At 39.1% G+C, this 18635-nt stretch overlaps 1 long non-coding RNA gene across 2 annotated transcripts in view; it reads left to right on the top strand.

Annotated features, from left to right (window-relative positions):
- LOC108522450 (uncharacterized) overlaps positions 1-12049 on the top strand; it is a 71498-nt gene extending 59449 nt beyond the window's left edge. The window contains exons 4-5 of one of the 2 annotated variants that reach the window (XR_001883475.1): positions 2435-2508; positions 11896-12049. This is a non-coding gene — a long non-coding RNA (uncharacterized LOC108522450). Of the gene's footprint in view, positions 1-2434; positions 2509-5159; positions 5265-11895 lie in introns of those variants that run through there. The other variant, XR_001883476.1, reaches the window with a different exon arrangement.
- Positions 12050-18635: the final 6586 nt, after the last annotated feature.

The raw sequence follows: 18635 nt of genomic DNA, 5'->3' as shown, positions 1-18635 counted from the left end.
AAAAAAAAAAAAAAAAAAAAAAAAAAAAAAAAATAAAAGATGTTATCCTAATCAGTAAACTAGAAAATGCAAATTAAGACCATGATGTGATACCATTTCACACCCATGAAGTTAGCAATAAGTTTAAAGTCTGTCAGTACCAAATGTTGGCAAAAATATGAAGCAATGAACTCTCATAAACTACTGATGGAGTTATAAATTGGTACAATGTTGGAGAAAAATTTGGCAATATCTAATAAAATTGAAAATAGCCATACTTTTTGTCTCAGCAATTCTACTCCTAGAGAAACCCTAACAAGGTCTCCAAAGAGACCTACACACAATATTCTTTACACTGCTATTTGTGATAGTGAAATGTTGAAAATAACCTATATGTCTATCAACAGAAAATGGATTAAAATGATGTGGTTAAACTATGGGATATTATCTTGTTATATGATTCTTTATGCTTTTCTCTATATTTGAAATATCTCTCTTTTTTAAAATGACCAGGGAGGGTCAGAGTAGATGATATTTGAAAAATGAAATTCTTCCAAATATTTCAAATCTATTAGCTATGCTTGAAAAATGAGTGAAGAAATCATTACACAATAAATTCACAAACACCTTGAATACATCAAAATGAATGATTTGTAAGGAACAGGTCTCATTAGACTAACCTAATTTTGTAACATGACAGAGTAATAGGCCTGGCAGATCAAGGGGCAGAGATAAATGCAACGTCCCAACTTTAGTAAGAACTCTTATCCTGTGCCATATGGTATTGTCATCAAAGAAACGGGAAAGGTAAAGAAATGTAAAAAAGAAAACAGGGATAGCATAGTCTAGACCTGGACTCCAGCCAATAGAATAAAATTCCCCAGTACACTAGAAGATGGATAACTCTTCCTTCGGGGCTTATCAACCTCTAAGAACTAAACCAGAGTCTCTTGGCCTGATGATAAAATGAAAACCATAGGCCTTAAATGTGCAGTTGACATCTAAGAGGCAGTGAGAAAAGCTCTGTAATATGAAGATGTATTTTATTAAAATTGAGGAAGTGGTCAAAACCGAGCTAATATTTAAAGAGAGGATGACAAAAGAGTAGTACAAGTAAGGAGGGGAAATTAATATTTTAAAAATAAAAGTGCTAGCTAGGAAGCACAATTCATATTCCTCTACATGAAAAACAACTTTATCCGGGAAAGTGGTGATTTTCTATTAAGCAGTCATTTGATAAGAGATACACAGGATAGCAAGAGAGGGACAGGCTTCTCTGCAGCTGCACCTCCATGCTGTCCCAGGAAGCAGACCTGCCTGAGAGACCAATCATGTGAGCAACTAGCCAGACGGTCTCGTGTACTGAGACTGCCCAGTTGAGAGTAGAAATCACTTTAGAGGTCAGATGGGACATCACGTTGAATTTTAAACATCAACATGTCACTGTGATCTGGAAATCTATTAAAATAATGTAACATAAAAGTAGGAATGCTGGACTGACAAACCAGAAACCCCGTTTTCTCAAATTTGGCTCCACTGCATGTCCACTTCCATTTCCACCACTTAAAGATGGATTAGGAGATAGGAAGGTGGGTGGGGAGATTCTTCAAAATCAGCCAGTTGTTATAAAATTATGGCTATGAAAAAATGATTCTAAAATCCAGATTATGAGAGAATTTTCGTAAGCGATTTCACATATACAAAAGGCCTTACCCAGAATTCTGTGGCCAGCTGTTCTTAATTAGGGAGATAAGAAAATAAGGATTTAGATGTGCAAGATAGGATACTTAGATGAAAAATTTTAAATGATTTTCCTGACAGAGAGCAGCTGATAAACCTTAGGAAGACTTTACATGAGAAATTATAGAATCACACCTTTTAAGGAGGCATTCTTTAAATAAAATCTTTTCTGCTCTGGATAATTCTCTCAAAATTTCTCTCAGCCCTCAAATAAAAATTGTCCCAGAAATATTCTCCCCACCTAAAAAAAATTACCAAACAATTTTGAGGAAATATATTAAGAGAAGAAAGTCATTACATATTATACATTAAGCACATGGCAAAGTAAACTTTGCACTGTGCAATGAAGGTATTTTACCTTATACTATACACCCACATTCAAAACGTTGTTTTGCTTTTAAAAAGCATTGGTTAATGCTTCACAGAAAATATATATAATTTCAGAAACCATCTGCCCATGAGTCATATTTCTTCATTGCTTCCTTGTGTTTTGTTAACTACTTTGTTAATATTTCCATAAAAACAGGACCTTACTTTCATGAAAGCACAGATATTCAATCAATGTTTATAATATTGCATATTTGTTGAAATTACACTGAACAAAAAGCACATATATAATTCTTAGGTGCTTGCATGCTGAATGTGTGAGCACTCCTAGAATAAATATTATGTGTGTATCTGACATGGTAATTGCTAGTGTTTTTCTGTTCTCCAGGATCTGTTTTATTATCGAAGGAGTGAGCCCAACTCTTCCACTTCTAGGGTGGAGTGGCAAAGAGGAGAGAAGAGGTGAGGGGTTATCAGGGTGTGGGGTGTGGTGGTGCTTCCCTCTGTGTCACTCCTACCCTTGCTTTTTTATTATTATTATTATATTTTAAGTTCTAGGGTACATGTGCACAATGTGCAGGTTTGTTACATATGTATACATGTGCCATGTTAGTGTGCTGCATCCATTAACTTGTCATTTACATTAGATATATCTCCTAATGCTATCCCTCCCCGCAACCCCACGACAGGCCCTGGTGTGTGATGCTCCCCACCCTGTGTCCAAGTGTTCTCATTGTTCAATTCCCACCTATGAGTGAGAACGTGCAGTGTCCTTGCTTTCTTAAAGGAGTGAGGGCAGGTCACCAATACACATGCAAACTTAAATTGCTATGGTGGGGAGGGGGCGGTTCCTAGCTGAGATTCAACAACAGCTGTCTCCGGCCAAGAAGTGCCACTTACAAGTACAATCATTTGGGCCCTTAGCATCAGCAACTACAACCCTCAGACTGAACAAACTATTGATGCAAATGTGCACAGAGAACCATTTCCAAAGACTCGTTGAAGTTACACATGATTGTGAGGAACATTTTAAGTTTGGAGGGATTTCATCCATTTCAGACCCAACCAAACATCACACCAGGTTAGAATCCTAAGGCATCAAAACAATAAAACACTTGAAATTTTTTTAAATGACAACTCCAGAGATTAACACGTGTTTTAGACACATTTAAATGTGCCTCAAATTAGTCTTTAGAAAAGGTGTATTATTACATCATCATTTATATGTAAGTATAGGTGTCGGCACTATACATGTACAGCCACTTGGTTTCAGGTGGCACCTACCTCAAATGGACCACCCCACTTTTTATTTTTTCTGGCTCCTGTTTCTTCATAGGAAGTGCACAGAGATGCATGTCTACACACACTTTTACAGGTACTTATACATTCACCTACACAACACCCTGCATGTTCATACATGTTAGGTGGATACTCTGTACATGTAGTATATTTACAGATGATTTACTGAGTCATAAAATCCCCTTTACCCTTTCTCAGCATAATGAGCATGAAGCAGTTAAAGAAAAAAAAAAAGGAACAAAACACAGGGACTTGGCAAAAGCTAAAATAACAAGGACATTTTGAAGAGCAAATTGTAGAAGCAGGCTTCAAGGGGACAAAGTTTTCCAACACCATAGGAAAGTCACATTTCTTCCTTAGGTTTTCAGACTTTATTTAAGTTGTTAGGCAAACATGAAGAACTGTACCTCAGCTCCTAGCAGCTGCACATGGAGTGAAACCTGTGTAGACTACCTGCCTGTAAGTTTAGTCTGGGAAAAATAGATATGTTTAATGAAACCTTAATATTTTCAGATACCTATAATAATCCAAGAAGGACAACAAATGGTTAATGTGGTGAACCTGGATTTAATGAATAAACAGAATTTCTTAACTAACCCACAAATATTCTTACCAAATTTAAATGTATATCAAATTCAAATTAGATTTTTTAAAAGGGATAACCTGCCACGCATATTTTAAGCTAATCACAGAAAATCTATAGCATAAAAATGCTTTTAATTCCACATTCTAATGTGTTCAGACATTTAGAGGCACAATATTTCAGAATTATACCAATAAGATATCAGCTGTTTCTTATTTGGAAGAGGCATAAAGCACACTTCCCCACCCCAGCCCCTTGGCCGCTACTGCCGAGTGTAAATTTGCTAGAAAACATTAGAGCAGTGGTGAGAGGGAGGCCAGGATCACCTCTCCCTTCCTAGGAGACGATTTTGTTGGTTAGTTGTAAGAAAGAGGGGCAATATAGTGATGGCTATAGCCAGGGCACCATTTAGCCTTAATAGAGTTTTGTGAAGCCAAAATGGTCACTGTGTGTTTTTTAATTCATATTAAACTCCTGTCTATGGTTCAGACAATGTTTTACTTCTCTAGAACCTCTTTTACAAAATGTTCATGGAGAAGTAACCTGCTAACGCTAGGTTACTTTAGTCATATCCAATGAAGAGTATGGCTCCAAATACAGCAATTGGCCTCCATTAAATACCATACAGACAATGTTATATTTCACACATATCCATGCTGTTCTGAGTTTTCTCCTTCTTTTTTTTTTTTTGGTTTACATTTTTTTCTTATTGTGGTAAAATATATATAACATAAAATTTGTCATCTTAGTCATTTTTAAATGTACATTTCAACAACATTAATTACATCCACAATGTTGTACGACCATTATCATATCTATTTCTGAAATTCTTCATTATACTCATCAGAAATTCTATACCCATTAAGTGACAACTTCCCATCCCCTGCTTCCCCTCAGCCCCCAGTAGCCATTAATCTACTTCTATCTGTATGGGTCTTGTCTACTCTAAGTATTTCATATAAGTGGTATCACACAATATGTGTCCTTTTGTATCTGGCTTATGCTACTTCAATTAGCATGTTTTCAAGGTTTATCCATGTTACAGCATATATTGGAACTTCATTTTTACAGCTGAATAAGATTCCATTGTATGTGCATATCACATTTTATTTATCCATTCATCTGTTGTTGGACACTTGGATTGTTTTCACCTTTTGGCTGTTATAAATAATGCTGCAACAAACACTGGTGGACAAGTATCTGTTTGAATCTCTGATTTTTATTCCTTCAGGTTTATAACTTAAAAGTGAAACTACTGGGGCATATGATCATTCTAGGTTTAACCTTTTGGAGGATCTACCAAACGGTTTTCCACAGCAGCTGCACCAGTTTACATTCCCACCAGCAGTTTTCTCCTTCTCAAGCAACTTTATTTTAAGCCTTAGAATAGCCAAGAAAAAAAAAAAGGAAGGAATAAAGAATTGGCCTATATCTCAAAGAGCCAGCCTGTGTAATCTTTAATATTGTCACACTGTACTCCTGACTTTTATAAATGGCCTGCAAAATAGTCCCCATTTTAACACTTGGTTTTGTTTATTTTTTCTATTAAACAATCACATGTAATTATGTACGTATTTCTCCTTTTAGTTCAGTAGCCCATATTAATTCCATTCTCCATGACAGCACTGTGGGAAAGCACTATTTTGGTTGAATGGAAGGAAACATGTCCAAGGCCTATTATTAGTTACCCTACGCATATGCTGGGAATTGTCCTCCACTCCTCTAAATACCCAGAACCTTCCAAACCAGCAGATTGTGGTTACATTTTCCAGTCCTTTTCCTCCTTTAATGAATTTTCCCATGTCATTTCCCAGAGCAATTGCAGGCTGCTCTTCCTGCTTCTGGCAGATTGATTGTCTCATTTAGTGGTGTGGTTTTGTGTTGCCTACAGAAAGAATTTCTTCTGCATTAATCTTTTGTCTTAAAATTTCAGGAATAACCTCACTAAGTATACAGTTTAGTGGTTGCTAGGAATGTGAATTGCACGTGATTGCAACAAAACAGACCACGGACGACATTCTTGAAAACTGCACTTTATACATTCTTTTGGTCCTTATAGTGCCGTCAACTGATACGTAACAAAGTCCTTAGAGAGCAAGAACCCCACTAGAGGGCGCAACCAAAAGTAGACCCTTTCTCATGTTGCTAACCTACTTAGAAGGCAGATAGGAATTAAAAATAAAATGTTATTATTGAGTGGCTAGCAGCGGCTAGGATTAGGATGAGGCACGTGAGATAGTCTCCCTGGGTGCAAAATTTAATGAGTGCCAAAATCTTGGTAATCAAGATAAGTAATATGTTAATGCAATATTTTGAAAAGTAAAAATTAATGCAAAAACATCCACGATGAACAACATACCAAAATTTTAAATAAAGATAAGTATTACTGTCTTTTCCTTTTTCCTCTGGCTCTAATATGGCTCAGTGCAGCACTAGTGGCTATAAAGGTTTTCATTTTAATAAAAGAACAAAGAATCACTGTAACATGTCTATGGTTCCATTATTCTACTTCCTCAAATTTCTCTCCCATGGAAATCATTCACACAGAATCCTGGGCAAAACAGTACCAAGTAAAGTTTGTCCTCAGGGGGTTCTATCTCTTTTTCCCTACCCTCCTCCTCAAACACCCAGTGGTCACATGTCATCCTGACTTCTTAGGGCCTCCCACTTGGGCACCTTAACTAGACCTGCTGTCTCTAAAAATAGTCCAAACTCTGCACCTCTTCTAGCCCTTGTGTAGCACTCCCCAAAGAAGTATAGGTCCCAAGGGGAAAAGTAGTTTGATATCAAAAAAGCCTAAGACCATTGAGATAGAGAAAAATTAGTCTTAAATAGAGTCATACAATTCTAGAATAAGATGAGAGCTCTACCAAACCAATTCTGTTTATTTTACTAATAAGGTTAACAGGGTCAAGGAGATTAAAAATGACTAGTGAAACGATTACACATGAGGCATAGTCAAGACCAGGACCCAGGTCTACTTGCTTCCTTCCCATTACACAAAACTGTCGGAACTTTTTTGCTTTTATTCCATGTTTTGACATTTGTAGCCAAATATTTAAAAATTCAGAAATTGCTGGTACATGAGACCATTCCACTTCTATTTTAGAGTTTACTACACAATCAACATAATTAATGATTTCAAATATTCAGAGATTATTTTATATCCAAGGTACTGTGATAAAAAGTTAAAATCCTGGTGTAGGTGAAATTTCAAATAATCATTGAATAACTAAAAAAATAAAAAGAGCTCATGGAGAAAGAAAATGGGCAAACATAAATGAGGAAATTCAGAAAAATAGGCACTGTGTAGGTTTGCTACAATAAAAAAAGAGCAAGCATTTAAATGGGTTACAAAATCTGACACTGGAAAACTTCTTCAAACATTTCAGTAATCAGAATATCTTCAAGGTTTGGTACAGGAATGCAAAAGGATTTCCTGACAAGTGTATCCCATATACCAAACAAGTTACCTGGCTTCAGCCTCCTTTACCTTTTAACTAGTTTCTCATTACAGATGCTCCTTGACTTATGATGGGGTTACAGCCCAATAAACCCACTGGAGTCAAAAATGTTGTAAGTCGAAAATGTATTTAATATGCCAATAAGCCCATTGTGAAATTGAAAATCGTTAACTCAAACCATCATAAGTCAGAGACCATGTGTGCTCTATTATATGAAATATAAAATAAGTTTACATAAATCAAAGTTAAGTAAAAAAAAAAAAAAAAACTACCAATAGCTTAGGAAATGTATGTCAATGCAGTTCAGTACAACAGACAATTTTGGGGATGGAAAAAAACTGAGTAGACCCATTCCCATATGATGAAAAATATATTGAATGCAGTTTGTGGATTGGAGGGGAGTAGGCATGAGCCTTCCTTTTCTCAGGTTATTTTCTGAAAATGAGTACTCCAAATCCAGGAATTTTAATTGACTTTTTTCTTTTACTATAATATTGGAGACTGATTTTTTGCTTTGTGTTTGTTTGTTTTGTTTTTTGTTTTTGTTTTAGACGAAGTCTCTCTCTCTGTCTCCCAAGCTGGAGTGCAGTGGAGTGATCTCGGCTCACTGCAACCTCTGCCTCCCATATTCAAGCAATTATCCAGCCACAGCCTCCTGAGTAGCTGGGATTATAGGCACCTTCCACCGCGCCTGGCTAATTTTTGTGTTTTCAGTAGAGATGGGGTTTTGCCATGTTGGCCAGGCTGGTCTGGAACTCCTGACTTCAGGTGATCTGCCCACCTCAGACTCCCAAAGTGCTGGGATTACAGGGGTGAGCCATCGCGCCCAGCCAATACTTTTTTTCTCTTTGTTTAAGTGGTTGCCTATTTTCTGCAAATTGTCAAAAATCTAAAAATTTTACTTTTTTTGACAACAGAAGTTTGTAACTCATTTTCTAAAAATCTTTAGAACATTTGAGAATACACAACAATTTTTTTATTATTGCCCCAAATTATACTTCCAAATTCAAGATGACAATCATGTTGGAGTTGTCTCACGTAACATATAATAAACTAACACAATGACAAGGCCTGTGAAAAAATCTAAACAAATAAGCGATGTGTACATTAGAATCTACCCCACCGCGCCCTGCCACAACCCTGCAAATTACCAAGACATCCTTTTCCTATCCTGTTGTTTTGCCACATTCTCGAAATTTCCAGAAATTCTACATTTCTATTCAGAATTCAGCCAATGAATCACAAAGCAAACATCTTGTCATTGGACAGTTTTACAATTATTCCTGGCTGCTGTCCTGCCTTCAACGTAGTAGTTTCCTTGTCAGTAATTTTACCTCTGCTTCCTCAAGTGCAAATCAAAATTATTAAAGTTTATCCTTGTCCAGTTTCCACATCCTTACTAGAAAGATGACAGCTTCATGCAAATACCACGTAACAGGATCATTGGCTGCTAATTCGGCATTTCTGGGAATAGGCAGAGAATGTCACAAACCAGCTTCAAAACAGCAGATTAAGCCTGGAAGTATAGTTTATCATTTCACTTGACTTTCAAATATTTGATTTTACACTTGGTGGGCAGGCATTTCTAATCAATAGTGAAACGGAAAGGTTCCCTTGTCCCCCTCACAGGGTGTGTGATGGGGAAGTGGCTCGCTTCTTCAGTGCCCCGTTGCTCAGACCTCTAGGGGAGCACACAGATGGGCAGGCTGTGGGGCTCTGACCCCACAGCAGTGTCTAGGGGTGAATGTTTACAGCTCCTGAAGCCCCAGTGGGCGAGTGTGAGAGTACTCTTTTAGTTTGCTGTCTATAGGCGGCTTGTGTTAACCAGCTCAGTTAGACCCTCTTCCTAATCACAAAGACAAAGGGATTTCTGTATTCCAGGGTTTCTTGCCTTGGTGTACCAGAAGAATCAGATCACTCATGGGCTTGGAGAATGAGTGCAAGGTTTTATTGAGTAGAAGTAGCTCTCAGCAGATGGTGGAGCCAGAAGGTAGATAGTTTTCCCCTGGAGTCAGGCTGCTGGGCATCCCCGGCTCTTCTCGGACTGCTCCGGCCAAACTCCGGGTCATTCCTTTGGTGGATGGCCTGCCAGCCTGCTGGTGCCTCTCAGCATGCTCTCAACGACAAGTCACCCGTGTTTTCTTCTGCCAAAGTATTCTTCATGACGTCCAGCTGCTTCTGTCTCTGCCTAGCTAGGGTCTCGGGTTTTTATAGGCCCAGGATGGGGGTGTGGCCGGCCAGGGTGGTCTTGGAATATACAACATTTGGGTTGGAAGGCAGAAATGCCTGTCATCACATCACCTAGGTCCATGGGGGTGGAGCCCTAGCCAGGGACAGGCCTTTCTCTACCCAACACTTCTCTTCCCCTTGCATATCATTTAAAGGCACCACGCTCTTCCCTTCCCAGCACTCCTGTATCAATAGTATTGATAAGCACTAGGCAGGTGACAAGGTAGAATTAAATGTACCACAGTTACACGCAGAGCAGTGTTTCAACAACGAAGTGCCTGAGACATTAAGGCAAAATTGCTTCACATTTCATTGTTCACTTAAAGCAAAAATGTTAAAAGATGACTCAATGACTGTTGCTTCACAATTAATAACCTTTAAACTGTACTCTACTAAACAGAAATTGTGAGGTCAAGCCAAGCATACATTAAGTTGACTAACGCATTCGATAAAAGTAAAATAATCCCAGCACTTTGGGAGGCTGAGGTGGGTGGATCACCTGAGGTCAGGAGTTCAACACCAGCCTGGCCAACATGATGAAACTCCGTTTCTACTAAAAATACAAAAAATTAGCTGGACGTGATGGCCCGCACCTGTAATCCCAACTGCTCGGGAGGCTAAGACAGGAGAATCGCTTGAATCCAGGAGGCAGAGGTTGCAGTGAGCCAAGATTGTAGCACTGCACTCCAACCTGGGCGACAAGAGTAAAAGTCTGTCTCAAAAAAAATAAAAAATAAAATAAAAGTAGATTTTCATATCACAGCTGACACTCTGGTTAACTTTTATTCAAATAAAATGTCCCTCAAAGTTTAACTCCAGATACTTAGTTCAGAAATAAAATATTGGAGTACCTAAGGTTTTTTTTTCTGATAAAATGTGTGCAGGCTTGTATAAAATGAAGATAAGTATATGAAATAAAATATGAAAATGCTTTCACATAAAGCATTTTCATTTTTCAGTCTTCAAATGAAGTATCTTACGAATGTATTGGTGTTCATTCTGACCAAAGCTGAAGAAATGTCAAATGAAATGAAAGTAACATGCAATAGACTGAATGTTTTTGTCCCCCCATAACTTACATGCTGAACTTCTAATCCCAGTGTGATGACATTTGGAGGTAGGGTCTGTGGGAGATGATTAGGTCATAAGGATGGAATGTTCATGAACGGGATAAGTGCCTGAGATATAGTTTGGATGTTTGTCCCCTCCAAATCTCTTGCTGAAATGTGCTCTCCAGTGTTGAAGGTGGAGCCTAGGGGGTGGTTTTGGGTCATGGGGGCAGGTCCCTCATTAATGACTTGGTGTCCTCCCCATGGTAATGAGTTCACATGACACCTAGTTGTTAAAGACCCTGGCACCTCCTCCTCTCTCTCTCAGTCCTTCTCTTGCCATGTGATATGCCTGCTCCCCCTTCACCTTCTGGCATGATCGTAAGCTTCTCAAAGCCCTTACCAGAAGCAGATGCTGGCACCACACTTCTTTTTTTTAAACTTTTATTTTAAGTTCAGGGGTACATGTGCAGGATATGAAGGTTTGTTACATAGGTAAACTTGCGGCATGGGGGCTTGTGGTACAGCTTATTCTATCACCCAGTATTAAGCCTAGTACCCATTAGTTATTTTTTCTGATCATCTCCATCCTCCCTCCCCCCACTCTCTGAAAGGTCCCAGTGTGTGTTGTTCCCCTCTATGTGTCCATGTGTTCTCATCATTTAGCTCCTACTTATAAGAGAGAACATGTGGTATTTGGTTTTCTGGTCTTGTGTTAGTTTGTTAAGGATAATGGCCTTCAGCTCCATCCATGTTCCTGTAAAAGACATGATCTCGTTCTTCTTTATGGCTGCATAGTATTCCATGGTATATACGTACCACATCTTCTTTATCCAGTCTATCACTGATGGACATTAAGTTGATTCCATGTCTTTGCTATTGTGAATAGTGCTGCAATGAACATACTCATGCATGTTTCTTTAAAATAGAATGATTTTTATTCCTTTGGGTATATATCCAATAATGGGATTGCTGGGTTGCATGGTGTTTCTGTCTTTAGGTCTTGGAGGAATCATTACACTGTCTTACACAATGGCTGAACTAATTTACACTCCCACTAATAGTATAAGCATTCCTTTTTCTCCACAACCTTGTCAGCATCTGTTCTTTTTCAACTTATTAGTAACAGCCATTCTGACTACACCATACTTCTTGTACAGTCTGCAGAACTATGAGTCAAACTCTTTTCTTTGTAAATTACTCAGTCTCAGGTATTCCTTTACAGCAATACAAAATGGACTAGCACAGTGCCTTTATAAGGAGAGGCTGGAGAACTAGATAGCTGCCATTCCACCACATGAGGATACAAGGAGAAATTGGCCATCTACAGCCCAGAAGAGGCACCAGAACCTGACCACACTGGCACCCTGGTCTTGGGCTTCCAGTCTCCAGAACTGTAAAAAGTAAACTTCTGTTGTTTATAAGCCACCCGGTTTATGGTACTTTGTTACAGCAGCCCAAACTAAGACATAACAACCACCAAGGAACTAGCGATAATCATCTTTGAGTTTATAAAACCAAGAATACACATCAGAATATTTATTCTATATTTTTAATGTATTAACTGTGCCCTCCTACCCACTTCCAAATGATAATTTATGGTAAGTTAGACAAGACTTTACAGAGTAAATTTTACGATATTAGGTAGAATGATTAGTATGATGCTACAGGGTATTTAAAGTTAAGTTTATCTTACTCTTGGGAAACTGCCTATTAGAACCTACTTCCTTGGCCACATTTGACCCAATAGCCACCTGCTACAGGCTGTCGTGCAACTTATATGAAGATCTGGGAAAAGACTCCTATCCACTAGTGATATTTTACCTTAGATAGAGATGGACTCAACAAGTCAAATCTCACTCAGGAGTCTGAATAAAAGACAAATATAAAGTGTTAGTAACAGTTGATGATGAGGGCAAAACCCAAGAGATAAAATATTAAACTCAAACTACAGAGCGGTAAATGTCACGTTAGCTGTTTAAGTAATTGCATTTAACGTCAAATAAAATTATTCTACTCAATTATTTGCATCATCCAGCCAACACGATAGCATAATCTTGTCATCTTCTAGTATATTTTGGGAAATTGAGTTTTTCTCATGCCTCCATCCAACTCAATCCTCCTCACTGCCAGCTGGCTTCTAACCATTGTTCTCAGCTCACTGGAGATTTGCTACCGTCCCAGACTGACACTCCCTTTGCCTTTATTCCACCAACACCCTTCACCTAAGGCCATTACATATAACATATACAACATATGTTTACTGAGGATAATTAAAGTCAAGAATAACTTTATAGTGAACATTAAACACCAGTATCTCTAGCAATTCATCGACCATTCCCTACTGCAGGTTAATTACATTGGCCATTTTTCTAGGTAAGCCCTGTTTTTTCTCCATTCTATAGTACACATTTCTCTCCAGGCTTACTGCATATGGGTGCAAGGCAATAAAGTTAATGAGTAGCTTCTACTTTCACAAATAAGTTTTTCTTCAAACACATAGCTTTGTCAGTCTTTCATTTTACAAATTTTTACCTTATTCTTAAAGTTACTATTTTTAAAAATATATATATATTTGTGTGTACAGTGTGTGTGAGAGTGTGTGTGTGTGTGTGTGTGCGCGCGCGTGCGTGTGTGATGTGAAATAACTGATTTTGGCCTCATGTTCTAGTAAGTAGGGGATAGTAAGCACCCAAACAAACTATAAAGTGCCTTCTTCTTCTAAAGGAGGTGACTGGTCTCCACCTCCAGCCTCTGTTGCCAAGGTAGGATGCCAACCCAATGCCACCAGATCTGCTAACTTTTCAAGAGAAGCTGGATATCCAGTATGTATAAATTTCCTAATTTTAAAAGACCTGGCTACTATTTTAATTTTTTAAATACTATGTGAGACAAATAAAACTTGTATGCAGCAGTCTATCCAGCTAGAAGAAGACCTTGTCTTTCATCTCAAATTCTAGGATTCCTCTCTGCTATTGGAGGTGTCAATGGACAACTCTAAACTTCCTGTTTTAAATATTGTAGTAACACAGTTTGAACTGACTTAAGAAAGGATAATTTATTGAGTGTATCTTATGGGGCCCAAGCTGAGGAATGTGGCTGGATCTTGGGAACATTGGGTTCAGGGACTCGCATCTCATCAGAACTTTCCAATTGTAATGGCTACTTTTCCTGTACAGCTCCTTCATTTCTCTCTCCCCCACATCTCTCTCTCTCTCTCTGTCTCTCTCTCTCTCATTCATTTGATTTTATTCATGTCTTCTGATGGCAAGGCTGCAGCCATGAATAACTCCCAAGCTTTTTTACAAGATTAAGCTTCTAAAGAGACCCTGCCACCTCTTTCTTGATTTCCAAAATTCCCAGGAAGAATTCTGATTGTCCTATCCTGGGTCAGGTAACCAAACTTGAACCAATCAAATATGGCCAAAATGGGGTAATGCTTAGACAAGTGAATATGTAACCAGAATGGGCTGAAGTAGTAGAGAATGTTGCACTGAAAAAAAAAAGAAAGAAAGAAAAGGGTGTTGCTATGCAAACACACATTGAAAACACACAATTACATTCACAAACTTTAAGTAACAGCAGAAAATTGCCCATAATTAAATGTGTAGCTCTGTATACAAGCAAGTTAAGCTACAGAACTTTGAAAGGATATATTAGCTTAGAATTAGGAGAGGAAAACTTTCTAAAGGATGAGGCATATGAGCTACCCTCTGAAGTATACATAAGATTTTGTTTGATTACAGGGAGCCAAAGATCCAAAATGCAAAGCACAGTCATGAAGGGAGACATTCCATTCAATTCCACATAACTTTGTCAGGGACCTGTGCTGCACAGGGGATTGTACAAGAAACCAAGGCCAAAAGTCAATCGTGAAGGATTAGACAATAACAGTCATTCTGACTGAACTCTTCTTGGTTAGCAGTGTGCTTAAAGAATGTTAATAGATTTTTGTCAATATTAAGGGAATTCCCTAGATGCATTCCACAGAACATTACACTTTACCCTGACTCTTGAACATTTTATCAACTTAAATAAAGACATTTAAAGCACGCTCACAAAATCTGCTGAGAATACAAATTGGAGAAGGTTTAAAAATGACTATTTTGAAATTGTAAAATAATAGGTCAAAACCAACATAATAAAACTTATTAGGAATCAATGTGAAGTGCTACACTGAGGATCAAAAGAAAACTGACTTGGAGTTCAGAATGTGGTAGATCTGGCACAAGAGCAATCAGGTACGACAAAAAAGCAATCTATGAGCTTCTCTTAATTGCAATGTGGTTATGAGTCAAATTTTTTTTTTTAGACACATTCTCACTCTGGCACCCAGGCTGGAGTGCAGTGGCACGATATCCACTCACTGCAACCTCCACCTCCCAAACTCAAGAAATTCTCCTGCCTCAGCCTCCCTAGTAGCTGGGATTACAGGCACCCGCCACTGCACCTGGCTAATTTTTGTATTTTTAGTAGAGATGGGGTTTCACCATGTTGGCCACGCTGGTCTCAAACTCCTGACCTCAAGTGATCCGCCCCGCTCGACTTCCCAAAGTGCTGGGATGATAGGCATGAGCCACCAGGCCCAGCCAGCTATCGATCAAACTTCTGGGAGGGCACTAACATACAGGATGCATCCTAAAGCAGAATTAATATAATTGTTGTGTCCAAAACAAGAGCATTGGTCATACCACTACTCAATATCATTACATCTAGATTATTCTATTCAACTCTAGATTCTGCATTTAAGGGATGCATTGACAAACACTTCCAAGGAAGGAGGACTAGCAAGTGGAAGGGTCTAGAAACCATGTCATAAATAATAACTTAATGGGGTCTCGAGAAAAAAGGGCCAAACAAGAAAAGACTTTCCTGAGAACTTAGACTAACTCTGAGGGTCTCTAGCAGGTGGAACTAGCACCAATTTAAGGAAGTTGACAAGAAGCAGTGTTGGATTCACTTTGAGAAAGAAGTCCATAATGAATACTGCTATCCTAAAAAATAATAATAATAAAAAGTAATAATATCTATAATGGATGACTTACTTAGGTAAGAATGAACTTGGGGATTCAAATATAAGTAATTTTTGCCTGAAGATCAAGCCAGAAATTGTACCAATGTCTACAACTCATTTCAGGACAAAGTAAGTATCGCTAAGTGTTCTTCCATGAAGCTTCTATCTGCAGTTGATGAGAGAGACTCTCCAATAAAAACTCAGTTTGGGAGGGCGGTTCCAAGATGGCCGAATAGGAACAGCTCCAGCCTCCAGCTCCCAGTGTAAGTGACACAGAAGATGGGTGATTTCTGCATTTCCAACTGAGATACTGGATTCATCTCACTGGGATGTGTCGGAAAGTGGGTACAAGACAGTGGGTGCAGCCCACCGAGCGAGAGCCGAGGCAGGGCAAGGCATCACCTCACCCAGGAAGCACAAGGGGGAAGGGAATTCCCTTTCCTAGCCAAGGGAAACCATGACACACAACACCTAGAAAATTGGGTCACTCCCACCCTAATACTGCGCTTTATCAAGGGTCTTAACAAATGGCACACCAGGAGATTATATCCCACACCTGGCTCAGAGGGTCCCATGCCCATGGAGCCTCCCTCATTGCTAGCACAGCAGTCTGAGATCTAACTGCAAGGTGGCAGCGGGGCTGGGGGAGGGGCACCCACCATTGCTGAGGCTTGAGTTGGTAAACAAAGTGGCTGGGAAGCTCGAACTGGGTGGAGCCCACCGCAGCTCAAGGAGGCCTGCCTGCCTCTGTAGACTCCACCTCTGTGGACAGAGCATAGTCAAACAAAAGGCAGCAGAAACCTCTGCAGATTTAAATATCCCTGTCTGACAGCTTTGAAGAGAGTAGTGGTTCTCCCAGCACAGAGTTTGAGATCTGAGAACAGACAGACTGCCTGCTCAAGTGGGTCCCTGACCCCTGAGTAGCCTAACTGGGAGACACCACCCACTAGGGGCAGACTGACACCTCACACCTCACACGGCTGGATACCCCTCTGAGACAAAGCTTCCAGAGGAACAGTGCAGCAGCAACATTTGCTGTTCAGCAATATTCACTCTTCTGCAGCCTCTGCTGCTGATACCCAGGCAAACAGGGTCTGCAGTGGACCTCCAGCAAACTGCAACAGACCTGCAGCTGAGGGTCCTGACTGTTAGAAGGAAAACTAACAAACAGAAAGGACATCCACACCAAAACCCCATCTGTACGTCACCATCATCAAAGATCAAAGGTAGATAAAACCACAAAGATGGGGAAAAAAAGCAGTGCAGAATAGCTGAAAATTCTAAAAATCAGAGCACCTCTCCCCCTCCAAAGGACCAAGCTCCTCGCCAGCAACGGAACAAAGCTGCAAGGAGAATGACTTTGACAAGTTGAGAGAAGAAGGCTTCAGACGATCAAACTTCTCTGAGCTAAAGGAGGAAGTTTGAACCCATCATAAAGAAGCTAAAAACCTTGAAAAAAGATTTGATGAATGGCTAACTAGAATAAGCAATGTAGAGAAGTCCTTAAATGACCTGATAGAGATGAAAACCATGACTCAAGAACTACGTGACAAATGCACAAGCTTCAGTAACTGACTCGATCAACTTGAAGAAAGGGTATCAGTGATTGAAGATCAAATGAATGAAATGAAGCGAGAAGAGAAGTTCAGAGAAAAAAAAGAGTAGAAAGAAATGAACAAAGCCTCCAAGAAATATGGGACTATGTGAAAAAAACAAATCTGAGTCTGATTGGTGTATCTGAAAGTGACGGGGAGAATGGAACCAAGTTGGAAACACTCTGCAGGATATTAATGAGGAGAACTTCCCCAACGTAGCAAGGCAGGCCAACATTCAAATTCAGGAAATACAGACAATGCCACAAAGATACTCCTTGAGAAAAGCAACTCCAAGACACATAATTGTCAGATTCACCAAAGTTGAAATGAAGGTAAAAAATGTTAAGGGCAGTCAGAGAGAAATATTGATTACCCACAAAGAGAAGCCCATCAGACTAACAGTGGATCTCTCGGAAGAAACTCTATGAGCCAAAAAACAGTGGGGGCCAATATTTAACATTCTTAAAGAAAAGAATTTTCAACCCAGAATTTCATATCCAGTCAAACTAAGTTTCATATGTGACAGAGAAATAAAATCCTTTACAGACAAGCAAATGCTGAGAGATTTTGTCAACACCAGGCCTGCCCTACAAGAGCTCCTGAAGGAAGCACTAAACATGGAAAGGAACAACCGGTACCAGATACTGCAAAAACGTGCAAAAATGTAAAGACCATCGATGCTAGGAAGAAACTGCATCAACCAATGAGCAAAATAACCAGCTAAGTTCATAATGACAGGATCAAATTAACACATAAAAATATTAACCTTAAATGTAAATGGGCTAAATGCTCCAATTAAAAGACACAGACTGGCAAATTGGATAAAGCATCAAGACCCATCAATTTGCTGTATTCAGGAGACCCATCTCACGTGCAGAGACAAATATAGGCTCAAAATAAAGGGATGGAGGAAGATCTACCTAGCAAATGGAAAACAAAACAAAAAAAAAGGCAGAGATTGCAATCATAGTCTCTGATAAAACAGACTTTAAACCAACAAAGATCGAAAGAGACAAAGAAGGTCATTACATAATGGTAAAGGGATCAATTCAACAGGAAGAGCTAACTATCCTAAATATATATGAACCCAATACAGGAGGACCCAGATTTATAAAGCAAGTCCTTAGAGACTTACAAAGAGACTCAGACACCCACCCAATAATAATGGGAGACTTTAACACCCCACTGTTAACATTAAACAGATCAATGAGACAGAAAGTTAACAAGGATATCCAGGAATTGAACTCAACTCTGCACCAAGCAGACCTAATAGACATCTACAGAACTCTCCACCCTAAATCAACAGAATACACATTCTTCTCAGCACCACATCACACTTATTCCAAAATTGACCAC

The sequence above is a fragment of the Rhinopithecus bieti genome, unplaced genomic scaffold (genome assembly GCF_001698545.2).
Source record: "Rhinopithecus bieti isolate Rb0 unplaced genomic scaffold, ASM169854v2 scaffold_64281, whole genome shotgun sequence".
Lineage (NCBI taxonomy): Eukaryota > Metazoa > Chordata > Mammalia > Primates > Cercopithecidae > Rhinopithecus > Rhinopithecus bieti.
This window is presented reverse-complemented; position numbering and strand designations above follow the sequence as displayed.